This window comes from Perognathus longimembris, chromosome 2 (genome assembly GCF_023159225.1).
Source record: "Perognathus longimembris pacificus isolate PPM17 chromosome 2, ASM2315922v1, whole genome shotgun sequence".
NCBI lineage: Eukaryota > Metazoa > Chordata > Mammalia > Rodentia > Heteromyidae > Perognathus > Perognathus longimembris.
Genome location: NC_063162.1, coordinates 40,069,487 through 40,095,676, shown reverse-complemented (window position 1 = coordinate 40,095,676; position 26,190 = coordinate 40,069,487). Strand labels below are relative to the sequence as shown.

General features: G+C 38.9%; 1 long non-coding RNA gene across 1 annotated transcript; it reads left to right on the top strand.

Annotated features, from left to right (window-relative positions):
• The first annotated feature begins 17,856 nt into the window (after window positions 1-17,856).
• On the top strand, window positions 17,857-25,963 carry LOC125343267. Its single transcript, XR_007209299.1, has 2 exons — window positions 17,857-18,051; window positions 25,592-25,963. It is a non-coding gene; the product is annotated as an uncharacterized LOC125343267 (long non-coding RNA).
• Window positions 25,964-26,190: the final 227 nt, after the last annotated feature.

Genomic DNA, 26,190 nt, shown 5'->3' with positions numbered 1-26,190 from the left:
TACCCTCCCCGCCAAAAGAGGACAGATGGTTTGTCTACAGATTGAGAACATTCTAGTTTAATATGAAGCCTCTATAACTTTTTGTATGTTGAATGGTTTTATTTGTTGAAAGAACAAAAAGAGAAAAATGTTTGTGCAGGGATTAAATTTTAATTTACTTTCTATAATTTCTCTTGTCTACTGTGTTCTTCAGTTTCCCTATTTTGAGTTTGTTTCTGTTAGTGATTTAGATTTGATTGTACCCTTGTGGGGGGAGTCTGAGCCTTTTTCTGTTTGTAGGCAATAGTTAGAATTGAATGTAGAAGCACAGAGACACCATCAAGGACAGAGTAAGTTTATAGACAAAAAGCTGTAAGTGTGTGTGTGTGTGTGTGTGTGTGTGTGTGTGTGTGTGTTTGCTGTTCATAGGTCTTAAAATCAGGGCCTGGACCTGAGCTTCTTGGCTCAAGGTTAGTGCTCTACCACTTGAGTCACACCTCCACTTCCGGCTTTTTTTGGTAGTTAATTGGATATAAGAGTCTCCTGGAATTTCCAGATATGAATTGTGATGATCAGATCTCTGTCTCCTGAGTAGCTGAGATTACAGGTGTGAGCCACGAGTACCCAGTTTGAGCTTTTTCTTTAAATTTGGATTGTTAACATGATATGGAAGATCTTTTGGTGTACCATGGCCCTCTGCTCATCACCAGCTTCACTGCTCCTGTATTCACATGTGTACTGTGCCTGCCTGGCCTCTGGAGCAGCTTTGTTCCTGCATCCTTGGCCTATGTGAACCCAGCACTTATCTGAGCAAGGAGGCAAAGAGTCCTACACACACCATCTTGTCCTTGGAATTTTCAATCTCTTCTGATTTACACTTCTTTCCTTCAGGCTCAAGATCAGGATTTATAACGATTGCCCCTGTTGGCTTTCTTATTTGTGCCTCTCTTAAGGCTTAAAGAAATCTGCTTCTTTTGACCATTTTATGTATCAATCAGCGCTCTTCACCCTCTATGGCTGCTGTGACTTGGATGAGGGCTGATTACTCTTTGACTCATCCTCAGCTTGCATCTGCTCTGCTCACAGTAGTAGAAGAACCATGGCCACTGTCACAGCTTTTGACTCCATATCAAGTGAGATGGCTTCTCTCCAGAGCTGTTTGGGGATGGAGAGAGCAATACAACCAGACAAAGCACCCAAATCTGGTGATATTTGGTTAAATGGAATATCATACATGGAAAAAAAAAGCTATAGAATACAATAGGTGCTCCCTCCAGCTCTAATCGCCCACCTCCCATTGCTGCTATTGGCCCAAAAGAAGGGAAATGTGAAGAAAAATGTTTGCATAGAGAAATTTCTACTGTCTTTCCTATGCGTCCCTGTGTGATATAGTTACAACTGCAAAGCCCATTTCACCTGTCTGGGTAAATGGCTCACTTCCATCCCATAGCCTTTGGGAATACCAGTCATAGTTTACCAGCTTTGAAAAAGGAGAAAAGGGTACCACCACCACAAATGCTAGTATGTAGAATGAGTAACGCATAGCAAAACCACTAGTTGTGTTATTCTACATTCATTGAAATGAAGAATTCAAATGCTGGAGGGAATGTGACCAAAAGGGAACCCTACTACATTGTTGGTGGGAATGTAAACTCGTTCAACCACTCTGGAAAGTAGTATGCAGGTTCCTCAGAAGGCTAAACAGAGAGCTCCCCTATGACCCAGTAGCCCCACTTTTGGGCATCTACCCAAAAGATTAAAAGCAAGACCACACTAAAGCCACCAGCACAACAATGTTCATCATGGCACAATTTGTCATTGCTAAAATATGGAACCAACCCAGATTCCCCTCAGTAGACAAGTGGATTAGGAAAATGTACTACATATACACAATGAAATTTGATGTCGCTATGCTCTTCCTGTGCTTTTATCCCCGCTATCACTGTATCTCATCTTAGTACTCTGGATACTGCATATACGTGTACTAGAACAAGGGAAGGGAAAGGGAATACCAAAATTGAGAGACAAATGATTCCAAAAGCAATACTTGGTTTTGTAACCATTTGTAAACCAACTGTACAACTCATGGGGGGAAAGAGAAAAGGAGGAGGAATGAAGGAAGAGGTAACAAGTTGAACAAGAAATGTACTCACTGCCTTACATATGAAACTCTAACCCCTCTGTTCTTCACTTTGACAATAAAGAAAGAAAAATGAACTCAGCCATCTTTTCTCAGGCTAGAAACAGAAATTGCATTAGACTGTATATTACTTTGCCTTTCAATCAGTTTAATACTAGTTGCCCCATATTTTTTTTAAAAGACATATGCTTCTTTTACATTTCCCTAGGCATCATGAATGGTAAGTGTTAATCTGATAGGTGTACATTGCCTGTGACCTCCCATCTGGGTGTAATTTCCCATAGTCAACTCTGATGATCTGCATTTTCTCCTTCAAGTCTCTCCTCCAAACCCACTACTGTGGATCTTGCCTTCACATTATGCCATTAAAAGCTCCAGCTGGAAGGAAGTGCCTCTGAATGGAATCCAAGAGAAGAAACAAAGAAGATGAGAACCAGATGCCATTTAAGTCATCTTTGTGAGTCATCCTTTTTCTTCTGGAGTGTGTCTCTCCATTCAACTCTCTTTTCCACTTGAAGCCCCTGCAACAGAACCCGTCTCTCAGTCTACAGATGCTTTAGTCATCCCCAGCAGACCTATACATATTTGAGCCTGCTATACAGAAAATGTGGATGCAGCATTAGCAGTAACAGCTAAGTGTTTATTAGTTAGGTTTTAATTCAACATAAGATAGCCATTTCCTTCATGGGTCATTTATCCACTTCTTCTGGCTCTTTGCTAATAACCTCCACCCTCAGGATTCATAATGAACTTTCCAGTTTGATAAGATTGTATAGCTTAGAATTATTAAGGATTCAAAATAAAGAGAAATAAAAACCCTCTAATCACAAAAAAGTTTCAGTCAATTGATTTTCATGTTTTTGAAATGTAACTTAAATCAGTTTCTAGGTGATAGATCATCTCTTTCTTGAAGTTGAAGTCACTTATTTACCCAGAAAAACAAAGAAACCAACAAAAACTTAGCTAATTTACAGAAAAAATAAATCAGTAGAGGAATGTCATATCCACAGTAGCTTTGAGAAACAACTTCCAAAATTCTTCTAGAAGAATATTTAATTAAGCTGGTGGTTAAAAAAAAATGTGATGATTGACAAGAACCAATGTTGATTAAAAAATAATCCATGTGCTTATACATGTATACACACATACTTAAGCACACACAAATTATGTGCATGTGTATTTTTTTATTTATAGAAGTATTTATTTAGTAACATAGAGTTGTTCTAGTGTATCAAGCTTCAAAGGCATTGCAGATTAGGTACCTACAGTTAAGGCCCAAATTGCTAAGTCTTTGGCATTTTGATAGTCTATAGCTTTCTTGGTCTCCATTTTTGCTGTCAGCAAGCCACCGTAGGAAGGTTATTATTCTCTGCCAGTGAATTGGTCCCAAGCTAAGATTCCTTCAGCTTCACTTACAATGGCTTTGTCATTCCTTCCAGCCAATTTTTCTTTTGATATACTAAAGTCCCTAGTTTCCTTCCGAGTGCATGTGTATTTAAAACAGGACACTAACCCCATGCAATTAACCATATTCTCTTTCAAAATTCTACTGAATTACAGGCACAATGAGAATAGCTTCATAATCATGACAAAGACAAAAAGCAGAGATGGAAGGCAAAGAGGAAGTGAATAATATTGATGTGTGAAGCAGAGCAGAAAAGCAGAATTCCAGATCTTCTCAGAAAGCCAAAGAAAAGGTAGAAATGTTTTCCCCAAAGAAGCCATGGGGAATCTCCACATCGGCCATTACCAAGTTCAGACCTCAGGATTGCAGAGTGGTCAAAAGGCAAATTGTTCAGTGAAGGTTGTCCAGAGAATTCTTCCCAGTGGAACCTTGCTAATCCCTTCTTCACTTTTCCATACATGAGATGGACTGGCAAGAGGATTCAGAAACCCTCACCCACTCCCCCAAATCTGCTCTATTAAGAAAATGAAATCTAAGCCAAGTGTTGGTGGCTCACACCTGTAATCTTAGCTATTTAAATAGCTAAGGAGGCTGAAGTTGGAAGGACTGTGGTTTAAAGCCAAGTTAGGCCAGAAGGTTCACAAGACTCATTCATCAACCCATAGCTGGGTGCAGTGGCATGTAACTGTCATCCTAAAATACATGGGGAAGCTGTGTTCCAGGTAAGTTCAGGCAAAAAAAGGTCCTTGAGAATCCATCTCCATTGAGGGTAACTGAACACTGTGTTGGATGCTTATGATCTCAGCAACTAGGGGAAAAATGAAATAAGTGAATTGTAGTCCAGGGGCATGCACTGGTGGAAAGTAAGACCCTATCCTACAAATAACCAGCAAAAATCATGGCTGGAGGCATGGTTCAGCAGTAGTGCACCAACCAAGCAAGCATGAAACTCCAGTTCAAAGACCAAAACCAAAATTAAGTCTTCCCCTGTGAGAACTAAGGCTTCATAAATAACCCTTGGCATCCCACAGTGAAGCCCTTTGTAGTTAGTGTTTTGAAGGGGAAAGAAAGCCATTTGCACAATTTCCAAGCTCTCATGTCAATTGCCATGTTCCACATCTATAGCCAGTCCCAGGTTCAGCTGGTTGTTCCTGTTAGATTTGAATGTGACCTGTCCCCTATGAATCACATAGGTCATCTGAAATGTCATTGTGATCCTGCAGGGTCATACTTGGCCTTTATGAAGTGAATAGGAGTAGTGAATACTTTTTTCATGAGTTAGTAAGTATAAAAGGAGGCTGGCCCTCATGTTTTGTGCACACACCATTTGTCCTTCTGTCCAGCACAAAATGAAGGAGTTTGAGCCATCTCCAAAAGCCAAACAGATACCAGTACTACACTTCTAGACATCTTGGTCTCCAGAACAATGAGCAAAAATAAGCCTCTTTCTTTCTAAATTACCTGCTAGAAATTCTTTTATAGCAACAAAATTCACTAAGACAGTGCTTACTGAGGAAGTATAGCTGCCCATTGGCAAAGCACCTGCCCTACACAGCCAGCTGCTTACGAGTTACAGTCATGTGCAACACTAAAATATTTCTGTTAGTGGCAGACCACGTATGCAATGCTGGTCCCATAAGAACTGAAAAATGAAACTGAAAAATCCTGTTGCTTAGAGATACCAAAACTCTCACAATGTCATACATAACACAATGCATTATTCCCATGTCTGTGGTGATGCTGATATAAACATACCTACTTTGCATTGTTAAAAATTCAGTCAGGAAATGCTATAGTAAAGTGTTAACAATCTCTATATGCACTCATTGAATCAGACAATGGAAGCTCAAATATATCATTCAAGATTGTATTACAGGGATCTTAAGAATAAAGGAGGTCCTGAAGGCAAACTGTGTAAGTTCAAATCCCAGTTCTGACACTTGAAAGTGAAAGCACCTTACACTGATAATTGATCTTCTGTACTTGCACTCAACTTTTCTCTAAAATATTCAGGGGGAAATCATACAGTAATGATGAGGTTTTGTTGTATATTCTTCTGTAAGTTTTTTTTTTCCATTTTTACCATTTGCACATAGCTTGAATGTGTGAGGTGTATATATCAGTGTTTTCATGTTATGCAATGTTTTATTTTATTTATTTATTTGGCAGTCCTGGGCTTTGGACTAAGTACTTGAGCACTGTCCCTGGATTCTTTTTGCTCAAGGCTAGCACTTTGTCACTTGAGCCACAGCGCCACTTCTGGCTTTTGGTGCTGGGGAATTGAACCCAGGGCTTTATGTATACAAGGCAAGCACCTTTGCTTCTAGGCCATATTCCCAGCTGCAATGTTTTAATATTTTACTTATTATACATATATACACATACATGAGTATATATATACATATATATACACATGCACATATACGTTCTGTTCATGAGAATATAAATGCTTCTATTTTCTTTGTACATTCCTGTGTTGCCACATCTCTACATTGACTATATATTGTCTTTATAAACACAAAACATTTATTTTAAAAGGCACCAGTGTATTTTTTATTGTCTTTGAGAAGTTAATACAGGGCTGGGGATATGACCTAGTGGCAAGAGAGCTTGCCTCATATACATGAGGCCCTGGGTTCAATTCCCCAGCACCACATATACAGAAAACGGCCAGAAGTGGCGCTGTGGTTCAAGTGGCAGAGTGCTAGCCTTGAGCAAAAGGAAGCCAGGGACAGTGCTCAGGCCATGAGTCCAAGGCCCAGGACTGGCCAAAAAAAAAAAAAAAAAAAAAAAAGAGAAGTTATACAAAGGGGTTTTGATTCAACATGTCAGTTTATTAGTGCAATGCATCTTGATCAATGAAGACACCAACATATTTTCAGATGAATAATGTGCTACATCTGAATCATTTGCTTTTGTTGATTTAGTCCATGGGGGCCCATTATATAACCCATGTGATTATCTAATCAGGGCTTTGTGACCTCTTTCCTGAGCTATTACAAAATCTTCCTGGCTGCCCCCGCCCCAGCCTTACCCAACCAGGCCTCCCAGAATTGTCTGACCAGTACTGCCAGAGCAAACCTTGTACTTATCTTCCCATGCTTTACAAATGTTCCGTTCAGGGCATAACCCACCAAAGCTTACCCATTATTACCTTGCCTACCTGTCTAGTCTCCTAATATCTGTTAGTGTGCCATCTCTACTTGGAGGCTATAAGGAAGAACATTCTTCAACCTTCTCTAGATGTCCAACGGTGAGTCCCATCTATTCTCGAAGACCTGCCTCACATTGCCTGTGTCCTGAAGCAGAGCTCAGAGCTCCCACTCTACCTAGTACTTCTGCCTCCAGGCCTGTTCCCCTGAGGAGCAATTATGTATTTACATTCCTGACCTTCCATTGTGGCCTTCTTGAGGAAGCGGCACTTTTGTGTTTCTGTGTCTTTCCCAGGAACTGCCCCAACAGAGTCCTCAAGGAGTGATGATTACATAAATGGATTCAAAAAAAATTATATCAAAATAACTTTTACAGTCATAGGTAAAAAATAAATGCTGCAGAAAATGAGAAAATTTAAATAAGTCAAAAGCAGAAAATCTGGGCTGAGGATATGGCCTAGTGGCAAGAGTGCCTGCCTCGGATACACGAGGCCCTAGGTTCGATTCCCCAGCACCACATATACAGAAAACGGCCAGAAGCGGCACTGTGGCTCAAGTGGCAGAGTGCTAGCCTTGAGCGGGAAGAAGCCAGGGACAGTGCTCAGGCCCTGAGTCCAAGGCCCAGGACTGGCCAAAAAAAAAAAAAAAAAAAAAAAAAAAGCAGAATATCTGAAGCACACATAATGCCTCCTCTCACTAATTTTTAATGTGATAGAATAGAAGTTCTTAAGCATTTTGTTCTATTGGTATCACTCCTATTTCATTACTTTTTTTTTAGTAATTTGAAAGAAAATTATGTTTATTATGTAGTTCGGCCCAAACAACTTAATAATAGTATAATTTCCAATGTTCAAAGTATTACTGTGTTTCTCTAGAAATTTTGGAATGTCTGGGGAAGGTGAATGATGTATTTAACAGCACTCCAGGATACATGGGCACATAATTTGAGAACCACTGGTCTAGACTTCCTAAAAGGATTCTTTAAAAGAAAATATATTGTCATTATTGTACAGACTGTTTGGTTAACTTGTTTATATTTAATAATGAGTAGAAAGTAACTTTCCTTACTGGCAGTTGCTTACTTAACAATAGCTAAGATTTCATAAGTACTTAACATGCTCTTTATGAGGAAAATATAATATCACATCATTTAGGACAGTCTCACAGTAGGTGGTATAATGTAGTTGCTGCCCTAGACAACTTCACTCTAGTGTTGCTAACATCCACCATGATATTTTAATGGGGGCCTTCTATTGTAAAAATATATTGTAATTTATTTAACAACATCTCAAATATTCATTAATTAAGTCATTCCCAACTTCTTACTATTCCCAATAACCTTGAAATGGCCATCTTTCCAGCTACATGCTTTCATGTTTATTTCCTTAGGGGAAAATTTCTAGAAAGATAATACCCTTGTGTACAAATTCCAAGATTTTTCTCAGCTCATATTATTCAGTTATTCTAGAGAGTTTGGACATGTTTTTTCCCACTTCTATTAAACTTATCACCACTAATGTCAAGTATTTTCATTATTAAAAATATTAATTATTAGTAAACCAAGGAAAAATACTGACACTTGTCATTATATCAATTTGTACTGTTTTGTGTCTAATGTGGTTGTGTATTTTATTAGGCAGAATTTATTTTTTACTTTAGAATAGAGCAAATCAAGGCTTTAGAAGCAAGCGAAGGCTGAGACAGGGCTGGAAAAGCCTTTGCTACACTCATCTAGTCCTATTCATATTTGACATAAGCTAGCTCATGACATAAGTCCCAAGTAGCTTTGGCAATACAGAATGACAGAAATACAGTCTACATTAGCCATTATTTCTGCATCCTCATCCTCCTAGGATTATAAAATAGTTGCTCATTTTAGAAAAAAATCTATAACAAAGAATGGATTTATGGGACAGTGGAGATGAGGTGACAATGGATAAAGATTCAGAGGGTCATGGTTAAGTCTTGTGTCATAAGTTTAATAGCTTTCAGATTCCACTTTTCTACTCAAATATCCAGTTCTTTCAGTCACAGAAATGATTGAAAGACATGAAGGAATGAAACTGTGTTCCTAGAATTAGCTAACCAGAACATATTCACCCAAAGTGATTCACTGCAGTTGTGTATTTTTCTTCTTTAAAATCCAGTCCCAAGCTGCCTTCTTCTCCATATGATGCTGACATTTTAAGTACACTCAAATTGCTTTTTTGTGTGCAGATAGAAGCATTACTCCAGAAAGATCTTCAATAATTTCATATGCAGCTCCAAAACCCCTAGCATACTACTATGGAGACCAGTTTAAAGGAAATCTCTTCCATTTTTTTTTAACAAACCAGTGTTTTCATTAACATAAAATGTGAAATCATTATTCTCAGGATGGTTAATTTTCCTAGAGCTATCAGCATTTTCCTCTAACCGTTTCCTGATTCCTGATACAACCTGCCCTGTCCATAGCCAGCCATTGCTGAGGGTGGTAATAGTTTAGAACCACAAAATAGGCTCACTAACAGAATACTACCACTGCCACCCTCATCCTGATGGAAATACCTAGCTATCTTAAGCTACTTCTTCATTCTTTCAACTGAATTGTTTGGGGGTTGAGACAAGTGATTTGATAATAGAGAGACACAGTTCTTGGCCTTAGAAAATCTAGGCCAGACCCTTAGACAAACTTGGGACCCATTACATCCCAAATTTACGTTCTACATTGTCAACATAGGAATGTTTAAAGGTAGGCTCTTATCCTACCTACCTGACAGGACTATTAGTGAATTCATATAAACAAACCTTTAGGTGAAAGGTAGATGTTGCTTTTACTATTTAATGATCATCTTTGTTGCAGAATAAAGAGAAAATTTCCTACTCCATTACTTATGACAATTCTTCAGTTCGGAATGTGGGCAATTGGGAATTGTGTCCCAGTTCTGAGGAGGCTCAACCTCAGCTGGATGCAGCTGTGAGCTGTCTGTGCAAGTTCTTACCAGGCACAGGTGAAGAAGCCCTTTTGGAAACAATGATGGCCATTGTTTGGCTGGGTGGGGCCAGAAAGGGGGAATGCCTGTCGGTAACCACCAGTGAACCTTAGCCAAGCCCCTGAGTGGCAAGAAAAGCTCTTTGTCCCAAGATTAAATTTTCTGATTAAGAAGTACCAACTAAGCTGAAACTGCAGTGGTACCTAAGTCAAAACTCTCAAAACAAATCTGAAGAGGCAGGTTTTAATGCCACAGTGGGGTCACAGCAAATGAGGCTGGATCCTCTGCCCCAGTTTCTACTTTTCTGCTGCCACCAGCCCTAACCCTCACCCTCCACTGAACAAGTTGTACCACGGGAAGATGAAGAGCCAAGCTTTATCTCGCTGCCAAGCAATGAGGACCCTTGAGGCCAAATTAGACAAGCTATTAACGAGCAGCTCAAATTGGGCAACTTGAGCAAAGAAACAAGCACAGACGGAGACCACAAGCAGAACAAGGGCAAAAACTGCAATAAGATGGAAAAGGTAGCGACCAAAACAATCAGGAAAAGAGAGCTTTAAGAGTCAAATCTAGAAAAAATAGGAAGAAGAAGGGTTGCAGAAAAAGAGGTAACCAAATCCCAACATGCAGCTCAAATGTAAAAGACTGCTCACAGCTTACCCTGCTTTACTCTGTCGCCATTGTTTTTCTGAGCGCTTTGTGAACCATAGGCCTCTAAGGCAAGTTTATAGATCTCCAGGCTGGGGAATGGGAAGCTGTCCCCAGTTGAATGAAAGAACTAAGTAAATGTATAGATTATTCAGTGTTTGCCTCTTTTGTTCGCCAAATAATCACATTTCAATAAAGATCTTCTTGCCTGGATTTTACATGGCAATTATAGGATAATGAACTTAATGGCAGTGCATATACTTTCTGAAGAAGACATTTTCAAACATCAAATCCATTTACCAAGAAAAATATCCAGAAAATATTCATTTAATGAATACAGATCACACACTTTAAAAATTATTCTTCACAGATTGGCTTCTTTACTTATACACTTAAGCTATATTTACTAGTCATCTGTTATTAGGCATTTGTGTTCATTTGTTTGTTTTTCTCTTGTGTTGTTTTGGGGTTCTTTTTCCTTTTTCTAACTCATTTAGAGAGATGCTTCAGAGACTGAGGGAGAAGGACTACAAATTTGAGTCTAGCCGGGACTATATACCAAGTGTCTTAAAACAAGAAAGACAGAAAGAGAGAAAGAAATAGAAAGAAAAAGAAAAAAGAAGGAAAGAAAGAGAGAGAAATAAAGGAGGGAAGGAAGGAAGGAAGGAAAAAGGAAAGAAAGAGGAAGGGAAGAAAGAAAAGAAAACAAAAGTAAAAGAAAAAGAGAAAAGCAAAGAATCATGAAGAATATTCTCACTTGAGATTTTAGAACATTTTTCACAAAGAAATTATAAATCACAAAAGTAGAAACTCAACAAAGTGCCTAGCTTATTAAGGTAAATACCCTTGCCACAACAACTGTGCCATGATACAAAACCATTCTTCTGACTTTTCTAGAAATCATCAAGTAGGAACCTGATTTTTCAGGGACAAAGACAGAAAAAGAAATCAATTCTGACCACCTATACCAAAATAACCCAGCTAATAAATAGATTCATATACAGAATCTAAAATCCAAAATAGTAGAAATTTCTCTTGGGTAATAAAAGACTTCCTCTACTCCCCCTCCAATGATTGAGAACCTTCCTTCCCTCTCACACATGGACTCAACATTTTCTAAACTGGATTAATTTTGGCATTGTGCATCCTATTCCACCCCCAACTGCAAAAGTGCACTGCATGTTTCTGTAATTATTTAACTAAAGCAAAAAATGTTCCTTAACTGGGTCGTGTTCAAAGTGCATGAAAATGCTACTTCTACCATCAGTAACTTCACTTTGGTGTCAAAGTTACATATGTTGTATTTTCATTTTCCTTGAAGTTAAAGACCTGTGTCAAACATAGTTCTATGGGTAAAATTGTTCCTTATTCCATACAGATAATGGATCCACTTCTAGGGCCCAGATGAGATCAACACTTCCATTTTATGTATCATTAATCTCTTAGATTGGAAAGAAACTTTAAGCCTTCTTAACCTCTCCTCAGTTGGTCTTTCTTGATAACTTGCAGTAGATAAATAGTACATTATTTACAATGCACAGTTGATGCACTGGAACTCTTTGAAGTACATTGAAAATGTGGAATTAACACAAAGAAATCTTTTATACGATTAATACATGTTAAATATATGAAGAGAAATGATTCTTGCTGTAAGAACAAGAAAAACAACTCAAAATTGTTCAGGCAAATAGGAGAAGTTAGAGGTTCATGTAACTGAACTGAAAAGGAAAAAGAAAGGCACAAGTGACAACAACACTTTCACATTAATTTATAATCTTAGCTTTAGTTCCTCTTTGCTTTGCTTGCTTTCTTTTCCCCATCTTGCCTACAGAATCTGAAGACTGTAATCATACTTGGATCCCACTTTGGGCTCACATTTTTTGTGTGCCAGTTCTGGGGCTTGAAATCAGGACTCAGTGTTGTCCCTGAATCTTTTTGCTCAATGTTAGCACTCTATCACTTGAGCCACAGTTCCATTTCCAGCATTTTTTTGGGTCCTTACTTGGAGGTGAGAGTCTCATGGACTTTCCTACGTCATCTGGAGGAATATCAACACCAAAGTTCAAACTTTATTACAAAGCTATAGTAATAACAGCTTAGTACTGGCACAAGGACAGTCTTGAGGACCAATGGAATAGAATTGAAGACCCAGAAATGAACCTACAGACCAATAGCCATCTAATCTTTGATAAGGGAGCCAAAAAAATAGGATGGAAGAAAGACAGCCTCTTCAACAAAGGGTGCTAGCAAAATCGGTTAAACACCTACTTAAAACTTTTTCACTAAAAAACGTTGGGGTTGAACAATTAATCTGAAAGGAAGATTTTTTATTTAAACTCATTAGAATCCTTACTCTGTCCTGATCCAATGTGAAGAGTGATACATTAGCTACTCAACTTTGGTCAACCACTTGCCATCAAACATCTAGTGTGCTACTGGGCGTGGTGACACAAGTTTGTAATCCTACTATTTAGGAGGCAAAGACCAAAGAATTAGTAATGGATGCTCAACCTGGGGAAAATTTGAGAGACTCTATCTCAGCCAGTGGTTGGGCTTGTTGGTATATGCCTGTTATCCCAGTGAAGGGAGAAGCATAAGTAGGATGTAAACCCAAGTTAGCTAGGCATAAAGCAAAACCCTACCTCAAAAATGGCCAATGCAAAAAAGGCTGGGGACTGGGCATTGGAGCTCATTCCTGTGATCCTAGCTACTGGGGAGATTGAGATCTGAGGGTTGTGGTTTGAAGCTGGCCTGAGGGGGGAAAAATCCCTGTGAGACTCTTATCTCCAATCAACCACTGAAAAACCAGAAGTAGAGCTGTGGCTCAAAAGACTAGCCTAGAGCCAAAGCATTCAGGGAAAATGCCCAGGTAGGCCCTGAGTTCAAGCCCCATGAATGACAAAAAAGGGGGTGAGGACTAGGAGTATAGTTGAAGTGATAGAGCACCTGTCAATCCAGTGCAAGACTTTGAATTCAATTTCTAATATCATATGTATGTATGTATGTATATGTATACTGTGAGCAGGAAAGTATTGCATAGCACTTGTTCAGAGAATATTAGAATAGAGAGTGAAAAAATAAGAATACTCACAGGAAAGTAGTCACTCCCCAAGAAATCAGTAAAACACAAGTCCTGCTCCCAGCATATTGTCAGGAGACAGACAGCCATCCAATGTGACTGTCTAACAGTCTTCAGAACAATAGGGTGAATGATACACTGTGTAGTCCTTGCGCTATGATGGTATCTCCCCTTGCCATTCACAAAGTAAAACTAGCAATAGAATCTGAGGCTCTTTGTAGCTGATGATTCTTAAACACATGCCACAACTCCTGTGGTATGTATTTCAACATTAGCTAGCAGAAAACACCAGAATGTGAGCAATCACATTTAGAGTACACGCACACTTACCTAAGGTTCAATGGGCTAGATCTCAATCTTTTGTTAAATATTGGCTTGAGAGTGAATTACTTTATGTCATTTAGCATCTGGCTCCTGTAAAACCCAGATTCCACATCTAAAAGTCTTAAACATAGATTCTTAAATTGAGGTCTGCAGGTATTGGCTATGGTAGGTTAGACTAAGTTAGCTTATTTTGTTAGTTTATTTAGGTTAGGCTAAGTTAGCCCAAAAAGGCTCGTCTTTTCCTCCCAGCCATCCATTGTTCTTTAATATCGACTGATATACTAAGGTATATATTCACATACTAAATTATTAAAAGACCTCTCTCTCTCTTCACCACCCATCACTGTCCAACTTTTTGAGATTGGATCTTATCAACAATTTTAGTAGTTAACATGAGGAGATAATACACTCCTGTCTAGAAAATTCAAAACACATTTGTGTGTTCTTAATTGACAAGAACATGAGATCAGGTTTGCTAAATTAAGCTGTGTGTCCTCAGCTTGGCTGAGAATTGACAGACACAAGCCAAGGCCATCTTGGCCTTCTGTCTTTTCTTACTTGATTTAGGAACATCCTCAATGGGCCTCTATTCTTTCTTTCACTGTCACCTCCCACACATCAAAACCACTAACAGGCTGCTCATGTCAGTTCCTGGCCAGAGCAGGCAAAGAACAATTTCCTTTCCAGTCAGCTCTTCCACCCATGTTGGTACCAAAGCCCAAAACTATCAAAAAGGACCAACATCCATAGATTTAGCCACATAGCCTTTTAAAAAATCAATCGGCCCACCTATTAATTTCTATAACCACTAACAGGCTGCTCATGTCAGTTCCTGGCCAGAGCAGGCAAAGAACAATTTCCTTTCCAGCCAGCTCTTCCACCTATGTTGGTACCAAAGCCCAGAACTATAAAAAAATGACCAACATCCATAGATTTAGCCCCATAGCCTTTTAAAAATCAATTGGCCCACCTATTAATTTCTATAATACCTACAGAAACCATTTCCATATTTTATTGCAATTTTCTGAAGCCTTTGCTATGCTTCTATCTGCCTTGCTTGCCAAAGATATATAGATACATTCTAGCAGCAATAATGATAACAAATATCTGTTAGCACTTTCATAGTCTTACTACACATCAGACATGATGGGACTCTCTTCACATATAATAAATAGGTCATTTGATCTTCCGAATAACTCAGTGATGTGGTTCCTGCTAAGCATTCCTTTTTCCAGATTAATAACAACAAACCATGAAGAATTTGCTTTAAGTTATGTGCCTAGGAAGTAACATGACTGTGAATCCGACCCAAGCACTATGCTTGCAACTAATTAGCCTTTGAGCAATCGGCCTCATACCATGCTATGAGAAGGTAAGTTTCTTCTCAAGATCAGAAGCAAGTGAGAACTAGATACCTGAGTTCGCTACTTGAAGTTCTGGGTTCTTTTCTAGTAGGGTACAAATAGAACTGTGAGATTTATGAGAAACTTCACACACGCCTTCACAGAACAAAAGAAGAAAGAGCCACACCCAAGTGTAATGATTTCAGTTTTCTCATTCTGTATTCATAGAATTTAACTGAAGGTTATAAATTATGTTTGAGCAGAAACTATTCAAAAAGAAATATAAGATTTGGCCAAATAAGCTCAACCCTAATCATTTAGAATATCATATGAGGTAGATACTAGAGTCTGTAGATCTCTGGTGCCAAGATTATAGAACACAGAAGATGCTGGCTGGATCTCTCTGTCCCACATCAATTGTTTATCCATGTCGAGTCTCTTCAGTGGTGTGACTAAGGCAAATGGAGACAGGTAACAATGAGAATAGCAAAACAAAATCAGACCTTTACTTGGAATCAATGATTTTTTTAATGACAAATCTTACATATTTTGTTCTTGTTTATAATGAAAATTTTCAAATATACAAAATTAAGAATAGTTATAACAAACTCCACATACTCAGCAACTAATAGTTGGTGTTTTGCCATTCTTTTGTGGACTGTTTTGGAAGTTGCATTTGAAGAATTTTACCAGGAAGGTTGGATCTCAAATTCTGTATCTTCTTCATAGCTTGCCGGTGACCCTTATGAGCTTCCAGGTTGGAACTATTTTACCTCTCTAGTCCTGGAAGTAAAGACTGTGCCTACCTGAAGAAGGTAAGAAAAATATTTACCTGATGGTTTATGAGAAGTTCAAATATCCAAGAAAGAATTATCTGCGAGGAAATGATTCGTTCCAGATTTAAGGAAGAGGCAGCAATGTGAGGACAGAGGCAAGTGCAGGTTAAGTGAAAGCTGGGGTGGCAGAGACATACAGAAGAAAGCAAAAACGGGAAAGCAAGAGCGCAGGAAAAATGTGGTTTCTGGAGGTCAGAGTCATGGGACCATACATGAGGGGCTGCATGGCAAACACTAGGGTTTGAAGAAATTTGGCTTAGCTATTTCTAGAGGCAAAACACAAAACAAAACAAACCCTACAGAAACCATAAACAAAGGGCTTAGAAGTCTACATTGACCCATCTCTCCCCACCCTCCAGACTCCTACCACAGTCTCTTCTTCAAACTCAACAGGAAGCCAGAGGGCAAGCCCAAAGACTCATCTATAGGGATTACCCTCCCAAGACACGGAGAAGGGCAGAGATGCATCTGAAGAGAAGGACAAGGTGGGAATCTGCCAGGACAACTAAATCCTTTCAATCTCTGAGGTGATGATCACCTCTTCTTGGAGCCCTGGAAGAAGCCAAGTCTAAGAGCAGAGAGATCTATCATCGGTAATACTGGTCAAAACCTTTGCCATTCATTATGCTGTGGTGTAACAGATGCATAGCTGTTCCCTCAGAGTCAAGTTGTACTCCATGGGGGGCCAAAGTTCAAGGACTGTAATCACTGCTTATTTAAGTTGTCATAGTGGAGAAGCCTGGCTTAATATTTTTTAAGGTAACATTATTTTCTGGTCACAGGGACATTAGTTCTCAGTGAAATGCAGTTAAAGGTGATTACATTCTTGTGGCCATTTAGTCTCAATTTACTAACTAAAAGGACAATGTAGGGGTGCTGGCCACAGACATTTTTATGGAGCCCATTTTTTCCCCTTGAAATCCTGAACTCTATCATTTGCAAGTTGTTTAAAAGCTAGCATTTCACTTTTCAAACCTACGATGGCATTTATTTGCTGGTTAAAGAGCAGGAAAAGAAAAACAACTCCCCAGGTTGAAGTTCATGTTTTTAACTCCATCTCCCTGAGGGACATAGAAATATGCACACTTGCACCTTTAGACTCTGAAATCATAATTGACAATGTAACTCCATCAATTTAGGGAATTGTAACCAGCAACTCTAAACAGAAGGCAGCAGAGCTCAGGAGAAAGGTGCTATCTATAGTAGATGTCTTTGAAAGAGTCCATGAGCAAATGGCATCATATCCAAATGGAGGGAAGATCAGAATGACAATAGACATTGAAGAGAGAATCCCATCATCCTTTCCAAATCTCAGAAGGAATGGAAAGGCTCACCATATATGTTCAAAAGTCAGAACTAGGCCTGGGAATATGGCCTAGTGGCAAGAGTGCTTGCCTCATACACATGAGGCCCTGGGTTCAATTCCCCAGCACCACATATATAGAAAATGGCCAGAAGTGGCGCTGTGGCTCAAGTGGCAGAGTGCTAGCCTTGAGCAAAAAGAAGCCAGAGACAGTGCTCAGGCCCTGAGTCCAAGGCCCAGGACTGGCAAAAACAAACAAACAAAAAAAAAAAACGTCAGAACTAGAACTAGGCATAGGAAAAGTATGGATGATAAAAGTTAATGATTGATTCATTCACGGCTCTAGAGCCTAGCTTAGCACTGGGCACAAGGTCACATGAGATATTTGTTGAGAGGATAGTGGTCATTGGCATGGGTATAGAAGATGAAATTTGCTGATGACAAGCTAGAGATCCACCTGTCACTAACTCAGGGTCCAAGAATCTAAAATTTTAAATCTTCTGGAACACTGTTGGGAGGGTTACAGAGTGTATGCCTGTATCCAAAGGAAAATTGTTCTGTTTCTGGACTGGATCAGTTCTAAAACTTACATTACTCCTTTGGGCTAAGGTTTGTATGATCAGAGGTGGAGGGAAAAGAAGTTATAAAGGTCACTCTCTCCTCATTTTGGGGAACAGTTAGGAGTAGAAGGAAAATCTCCAGTGTGGAAGAATAAAGTTAACCTCCCAGATTATAAAAGCAAGAAGCCAGTAGAAAGACTCCTGAGAAAGAAAGATCTGAGTATTTTCACTTGATGGAAGACTCAAGACTGGAGTGCGTTACAGCTGGGGATGTGAGTCAGCTTTCCTGAGGCAAAGGTGTTTCTGAGCGGTGCAGGCGCACATACAAAATATGCTTAGTAGTTGATATTATGCACCCAAATAATGAATTCCTCCAAACTTCTAAAGTTAAGAGGAAAATGAACCCACTATTTCATCCCCAGAAAGCATAATGTATTTTTGAATATTGCCCCCACCCCATCCACCACTAAGTGAACACTTTTAAAATATCCTCTTGATTTTGCATATGGTTTAATTAAAGAATACAATCTGATTGCTCATCTGTACTAGAGCTGTGAGTCAGTGTGTGGAATTTACATGCTGGCTTGGGTTCATCTTTGAGTATTCAATTGAACAGGGAAACGTTTCCTTTTCTCTTTCTGTTTGAGGTCCTGGCTCTTTAAATTCTATCCTTATTGGCAGGCTGTTGTCATGGAGAAAAATAACTTTAAGTAGTTCTTTGGAAAGATTTGAGATGCTGTTCCCTGCTATTTAAAGATCCTCCAGTAGAGCAAAAAAAGTACACTCTGCTTCCATATAAGGCTCTGCCACTCCAAGGGGCATGGTTTTGTGTGTATCACAGTATAAGACAGGTCCTGAACATCTGGAGATCACAGTTACTAAGCATGTCTACCCAGCCTGCAAAAGCAAAAGGATGACAAAAATCAAGACTTTACTTATCCAAAATCTGTGGTCAACTAGGCTCCCTAGTCATTATGAATAGAAGCAAATAAGACCAGCCAAATTTTATCATTTTATTTTATCATTTTATCATTTTATTTTATTTTATTTTATCATTTTATTTGTTTCTTACCTGGAGTATTTGCTCTCTATGTCATTGGGCTCAATCTACAAAATTGATTTCCCCATCACTTCCCAGTCAAGCATTCAGAATCTAATTTTGTTTTCCAAATCCAATTCACAAGCATATACTATACACATTTTATATATATATATATATATATATATATATATATATTTATATATATATATTTATTTCTTGGCTGGAAACTGTAGAGGAGATTCTGAAGTATAGAACAATGTTCCAAAAGAGTATGATTTGAGTGCTAGATCAACACATACAAAACAGACAAAATGCCAAGTGATAAAGAATATGAGTGGATCCTAACTTTAGACGTATTTATGCCTAGGCTTACTATGGAGTTATTTTTAAGATGCATATTCCTAGGTGTTAATACCTTACTTACTAACTTAACAGGTACTTACTATCCTCAAATTTTCTCATCTCTAAAATAGTGAGATAGATGTTCTAGCTGCCTTTGAGGATCTCTTTTCTCTAATACACTATGACTTTATCATTTAAATTATTGCTATGTGTGGTTTAGGTAAAGATCAATGCAAAAAGTTAAGGGACTGGGGAATAATGTAGGAACAAAAGAATTCCAATGGGTAGGGAATGGCTTCTAGCATGGACTTTAGAATTAGACATTAGGTTCAAATCACAGTTCAGCAAAATACTGGCTAGGTGACCTTAGCCAAGTAATTTTAACCTGTCTGGTTATCTCCTTTTTAAATTTTTTAAATTTAATTTTATTGTCAAGAGGTTACAGTTACATATGTAAGGTAGTGAGCAAAAGGGAACGGAGTAGAACTTACTTCATTGAATCCTTATTGCATGGTAGATAAAGTACCTAGTAACTGCTTACTGAACATCATGAGCATTGTTCTTCATGTTAGTGGAGAGAGAAAAATAAGGAGCTCCAGTTGAAGCAATAGCTTTTGAGTCAATGCAGATAGTTTGAAAGGAACACAATGCCTTTGTTGAGAAGAGATAAATCGAATGCCTACAATGGGGTTAGATTATCCAGTTCATTGTGTAAAACATTGGCTTAAAAAGTAAAAGACATACTTTCTCCCTCCAATCAAACAGATCACTTTCTGATATCACACAATGTCAAACCAAATCCCCCAACATTAACGATCAAGCAAGATCGTTCTCTCTTCCTGTACAGAGAACCCAGACAGTGCCTCCCAACACAGTTGGTCTGGTTTTCCCAGAGTGGATCACACACAGCGTATCCTGACTTCAGCAGAAGCAGGGAAAGCCTAAGTCTTTAAAGGAAGTGGGGCTGTGGCTGGTGTGGAGTGAGTCTGCTTTCTGCTTGTGTGGGAAGAGGCGTGTCACCCACGTGGTGGAGTGCTTGCTTAGCAAGTACAAGGCACTGAATTCAAACTTCACAAACTCCTGCACTACCACCACTTAAAGAAAGAAAGAAAATATGTTTGATATCATAAAAAGAAAGAAAGAAAGAAAGAAAGAAAGAAAGAGAAAGAAAGAGAGAGAGGAAGGAAGGAAGGAAGGAAGGAAGGAAGGAAGGAAGGAAGGAAGGAAGGAAGGAAGGAAGGAAGGAAGAAAGAAAGAAATCTAAACTATTGCCAAGCTAAAATTACAAGAAGAAGCTGTACTACTGCCCATTTTGTTCATTATATATTCTACCTCTGTGTAGAAATGAGCTCATGCTTTAGTGAACTTACATCAGAATTTAGCTCTGCTGAGGTTCTGAGGAGAAGTGTGTATGGAAAGTGTCCTAGACATGTAGCAAGAGATATTCCAGGGGATGAGAGCCCAGAAGGCTTTGGATTAATATCTTAGTTCACAGTATTTTAAAAGAAATCTTTATTTTTAAAATTTTGTTTACATTTGAAACTAAGCAAAGTATTTAATAGTCTATCTTCTTGGTTATCAAAGAAAATATGTTGCCTTCTTTAAAAAGTAGACATTTTGGGTTGGGGATATGGCCTTGTGGCAAGAGTGCTTGCCTCCTATACATGAGGCCTTGGGTTCAATTCCCCAGCACCACATATACAGAAAATGGCCAGAAGTGGCGCTGTGGCTCAAGTGGCAGAGTGCTAGCCTTGAGCAAAAAGAAGCCAGGGACAGTGCTCAGGCCCTGAGTCCAAGTCCCAGGACTGGCCAAAAAAAAAAAGTAGACATTTCTCCAAATGAATTATTTTGCTTTGTTAAATATATTAGGCTTTAAAGGCATGACTGTAGATATTGGATTGGATCATTTTATTCATACTATTATTTAATGAACAGTTACTATACATACCTGAAGATCTTACTGGACACTGAGGCAGTAATTCACAAGTGAATAAAATTAGGGATTCCTGATCTTCCTCTCGTAGGTTTTTGATTCTGTAGTTTTAGAGTGAGGCCCAGGATCTGATTTTAGCAAAGCTCCATCTGATTCTGAATGATCACACTGCGGAACCCTAGTATGGGTGATGTGAAGATGAAGAAGGCAATTTTCCTGCTACAATGATCTATATCATACTCTTTAAGAGCTCAAGACATTTTCCTACTTCTGACTTCTTTCCCTTCTCTTCTCCCCCTTGCTCACCATATGTATACACTCTGTGCCAGGTGCAGTGCTGGCGCCAGTAGGCAGGAAGATGAGAAACCTCTACCCTCTAAAATCATGTGTGCACGCATGTGTGTGAGTTGCAATTGTTACCACTTGCATGGCAAAGTTAGCATACGGCACCCTCTTCCGCACATGCATGCCGTGTAACCGACCCATCTAGGGGAAGTTCCTCACCCAGTTCAGCAGCTTCTTATGTAAGAATGTAAGATTCATTCTAAGTTCATTTGGTGAACGAGGAAGTAGGGAGGGAACAAAGGAAAGCCATGTAGAGTGCACATTTTCATTTGGTTAGTACTCTTTATCAAGACCCAGCCATGTTCTAAGGAGTACCAAAAGTTAAGCATGAAATGATGTTTTTGAGAGTTTTAATATTTAGATTATATTGGTTATGACATATTTGGGCTCCCAAGAACAATATAAAAATGTAACAGTGGCAAAATAAAGTCATTAAGTTAAATGATGCAAGAAGCAGAAGGGCAATTGTAAATATTCGTTTGAGCTGAGTCATCAGCTGCACATTGTCAAGGGCATGGGGCTGGCATCTCAGGATTTTGCTTACAAATTGGATCCGGAGACACGGATTCTACACTCTGCATAGCCTGATTCAGTCAAGGCAAGGAAAGAGCCATGAAGATGGGACTAGTATGCCTTTTTCCTTTTATTCTCAGAATATATCCATGTAATTTCCCGCATGCCGTATTGGCTAGGATGAGGTCATTGTCCCATCTCTTGTTACAAGGAAGACTAGGAGGATAACCAGTTAACATTTGTTTATTGTGAAGATGAAATGTTTTGAAAATCCTAAGCAGATATGACCGGTCACCTAAGTATTTCTTAAACAAACAGCAAGGATATATTTGGCATGTAGGGAAAGCTAAGCTGAGAGGGAGAAGTAAAAATAAAACCCCAAACACAAGAGTCTCATTAGAAATTGAAAGATGAAGATTTAAATTGAAAGACAATAAAGGATAAGGACTTTCAGTAAGGAAAAAAAATCTAATAAAATAGGAAAGTGAATAAAATGTGCTTCAAGTAGCAGAAAAACACAATGCCAACAGTAACAAGGTTATAATATTAACAATATTTTTATTAACATTAGAATAATTCCTTATCTTCCATGCTAAATGACTCTCTAACTTTAAATAAGCCTAACTTTGAATAAGCAAAGTCTTACATTTGAATTGTGTATACAAGTATGTTTTGCTTTTTTTCCAGAAGCATTTCAACTAATTAGATAAGAAGGGATACAGATTAGCACCTGAAATGCCTCCCCTAAGAGAGCATTCAAAGTATCTGTGAGAGATGTACTAATAAGGATATTCGATGTTAGATACCACTAGATACCACCCGCCAGGGTGAATTAAGAGGATTTTGCAGAATGAAACTAAACAGAGCACAACAAAATTCTGCTGGTTAGAGAAAGAAATAATACCCTAAGTTAGGTAAATATTTGATCTGAAGTATCTCTTTCCTAATTCTACCTCTTCTAGACATCATCCTCATGTTTCTGTCCTTTATCTGTTCTGTTAACATGTAACACGTTAACATGCTTATTTTGTGTGTTTACCTCATTTTCTAATCTTTCCTTTGGCTTATGTAACAACCCCATGAAGACAAATATTATATTATTGGTCCCTATCTTGTCATCAGTGATGTCACAGGATCAGTGGACATGCAGTAGTTAAGAACAGAGGACATATCAAGTTTTGGTGGCATAGTTTTTTGAAATTCACAAAGCCTTCCAACAATGTCCTTCTATCAGGCCCAGGAGGACTATAGCAAAAAAAAAAAGATATTAGGTATGGAAAATGTTTGGTAAACAAAATGTATCAAACCAAATATCACCAGGCAATCTGTAATAGAAATATGATCAAATACCTACCTAATAAGGCCTGAGGTTTGGTTCACTTTAAAGCAAGTTAATTCATTATCAGCTGTCACCCCCTAGTGGTGAAAAAGTAGTCTTACCAGACTTCTATGGGTGTGTGTGTGTGTGCGTGTGTGTGTGAAAATTTATTTTATTTCCAATCTCATTGTTGCTAAAACATGTTAATACAAACACATTCACTTAAGTTTTGAAGGAAAAATGTTTTTGAACTACTTCTTTATTGTCAAGTAAATCTGACAATGTGTGGACTTACTGCAAAAATCAGACAGAGATGAAAATGACATTCTACCCCCTTAGAATCTTACTCCTGTCACATTTGCTTGTGGAATTCTTTCCTAAAATATAATTAAAATAGCCTTTATTCTCGACATCCCTTAGAGAATATTATCAATGTCTTATTTAAAAGCTGACATCTTACAACGTGCAGAGAACATCCAGAAAACAGGAAAAACATGATTATATAAACCACTTTCTCAGAAATTGAAATTTCTCAGAGAAATTTCAGCACAGGACATGTTTTTTGGGGGGTTTTTTGGCCAGTCCTGGGCCTTGTACTCAGGGCCTGAGCACTGTCCCTGGCTTCTTCCCGCTCAAGGCTAGCACTCTGCCACTTGAGCCACAGCGCCGCTTTTGGCCGTTTTCTGTATATGTGGTGCTGGGGAATCGAACCTAGGGCCTCGTGTATCCGAGGCAGGCACTCTTGCCACTAGGCTATATCCCCAGCCCCACAGGACATGTTTTTAAGAAGCAAGTGAACTCAGCCAAACTACTGCAAACAAATCATTGGTAGCAAAACACTTGCTCAACTGAATTGAACCACACTCTCCTTCCTACAACTTGTCCTGCTCCTAGAATACCTACAGACATATATATTTATGTCAATGGGTATATACTGTAAATACCTTTTAAAAATAAACTATCCAAAATAGTATCTAAGTCTACAGTCACGAAGAACAGAATAATGTGTTTCTTTTCTTGCACATACATTTTAAATGTGGTATCGGACTCTGTCTTAGCTGGAAAGTTAACAGTTCATTTATGAGAGTTTATAATGAGAACTCACTTGTTTATAGGACTCACTGTATGTACTAACAGTATCTTTTGAGTACTCATTATGTTCCATACATTGAGTTAAGCATTTAACCCTTCTAACTCCCTTATGAAGGAGACTCTACTATCATCCATATTTTATACATATGTCTGTAGAAATATATTAAACTCTTGGTATATGGTTCTCAATTGTAGAACCAGAACTTTTTAGTTTCTGATTGGCCAACATTTTAGCATAGGGTTTTTTTCCCAACTGTACAAAATAGCAGAGAGGAACCTAATAGGTGCAATGATCTCATCCATCAAGCATGTTGGCAAGATTCAAAAGAACCCAGAAAATATTTGTCTTCTACTAAATAAAAACTGCATGGTAGGTGGGTGCTGGTGGCTCATGCCTGTAAACTTAGCTACTGAGGAAGCTGATATCTGAGAACTAAGGTTTGAAGTCAGCTCAGGCAGAAAAGGCCATGAGACTTACTCCAATTAACCACCAAAGAGCCAAAAGTGTAACTGAGAAAGATAGGGGGGTCGGGGGGAGCCCAGGGCCCAAGCCCTGAGTTCAAGCGCTAGAACAGGCCCATGAAAAAGAGAGAGGGGGGATGGAGGAAGGGAAGAAGAGAGGGAGGAAGGGAGGAGGGAGGGAGGAAGGGAGGAAGGGAGGAAGGGAGAGGGGGAGGAGGGAGGGAAGGAGGGAAGAAGGAGAAAGAGGGGGAGGAGGGAGGGAAGGAGGGAAGGAGGGAAGAAGGAGAAAGAGGGAAGGAAGGAAGGGAGAAAGGAAGGAAGGAAGAAGGAAGGAAGGAAGGAAGGAAGGAAGGAAGGAAGGAAGGAAGGAAGGAAGGAAGGAAGGAAGGGAGGAAGGAAAAGAAAAGAGTGAACTTCATCATTTGTTGCTAAGGACTGTCTTAAAAGCATCAATGTTGTTCAGCTGCTGTATCTAAAGAACAAAAAAAAACAATTCTCCATGCATAAGATGACTTAAAAACCCCAATAATTTTGAGTATATGAGTAAATTAATTTCCTCAACAAATAATGCTGAATAAATGAAAATGAACTCATGATTTGTGCGTTTTCACTCTTCTGAACAAACTTGCTCCAAAGTCCCTTTTGAGCAGATGGGTTTATGAGCCGAGATTTAAATTCATCAAGGAAGCTGCCTAGAGCTGTGTTCTGCAAGGGCAATGCTATTTTTCCCCTGATATTTGATATACCTCATCACGTGAGGAATTACTATAATGTCTTCTCTCTGTGTCCTTGAACCTATGCAGGTGCTCCTTCTCATGAACAAGTTTGGTTCAGTTTTCTGAGAAGATGAGATCCTAGCCTGACCAGTGCTTACCTTGCTGCTTGACATCCCTAATACCTCAAGCCACTGACTTTAGAGCCTATTGATAGGCCAGAGAGAAGAGGTTGAGAAAGTCCTGAACCATTTAAATTCAAGGATGGTAGATGCTTCTTGAAAGTTGGTGTTAGTTTAGGAGATACAGTATACAGTCTGTGTAAAGTTGTAAGTATCTAATACAATCTCCACATGTATTTTGATTTAGCTGCAGACCACTCCCACCAAGCCCCACTCCCCCTCCAAAATATGTAACTTGATTGAGGTTTTATTTGATTCTTCTTTTTTCAAGAGGAGGAAAGAAAAGCAGCAAGGTAAATGTTGGGGAGCACCCTGGTATGTAGAAAGATCATTGAGCAATCTTAATGCTGAAAGGTCTTACTAATTACATAATCTCGTGTTTCCCAAGCTCGTCTGAACATCAGAGTTACCCCAGGGGCTGGTTAAAATATCACTTCTCAAGCCTCACCTTGCTGGTTTGAATTCAAGAGTCCTGGGTGAGGCCTGGTCTGTTTGTATTTTTAACAA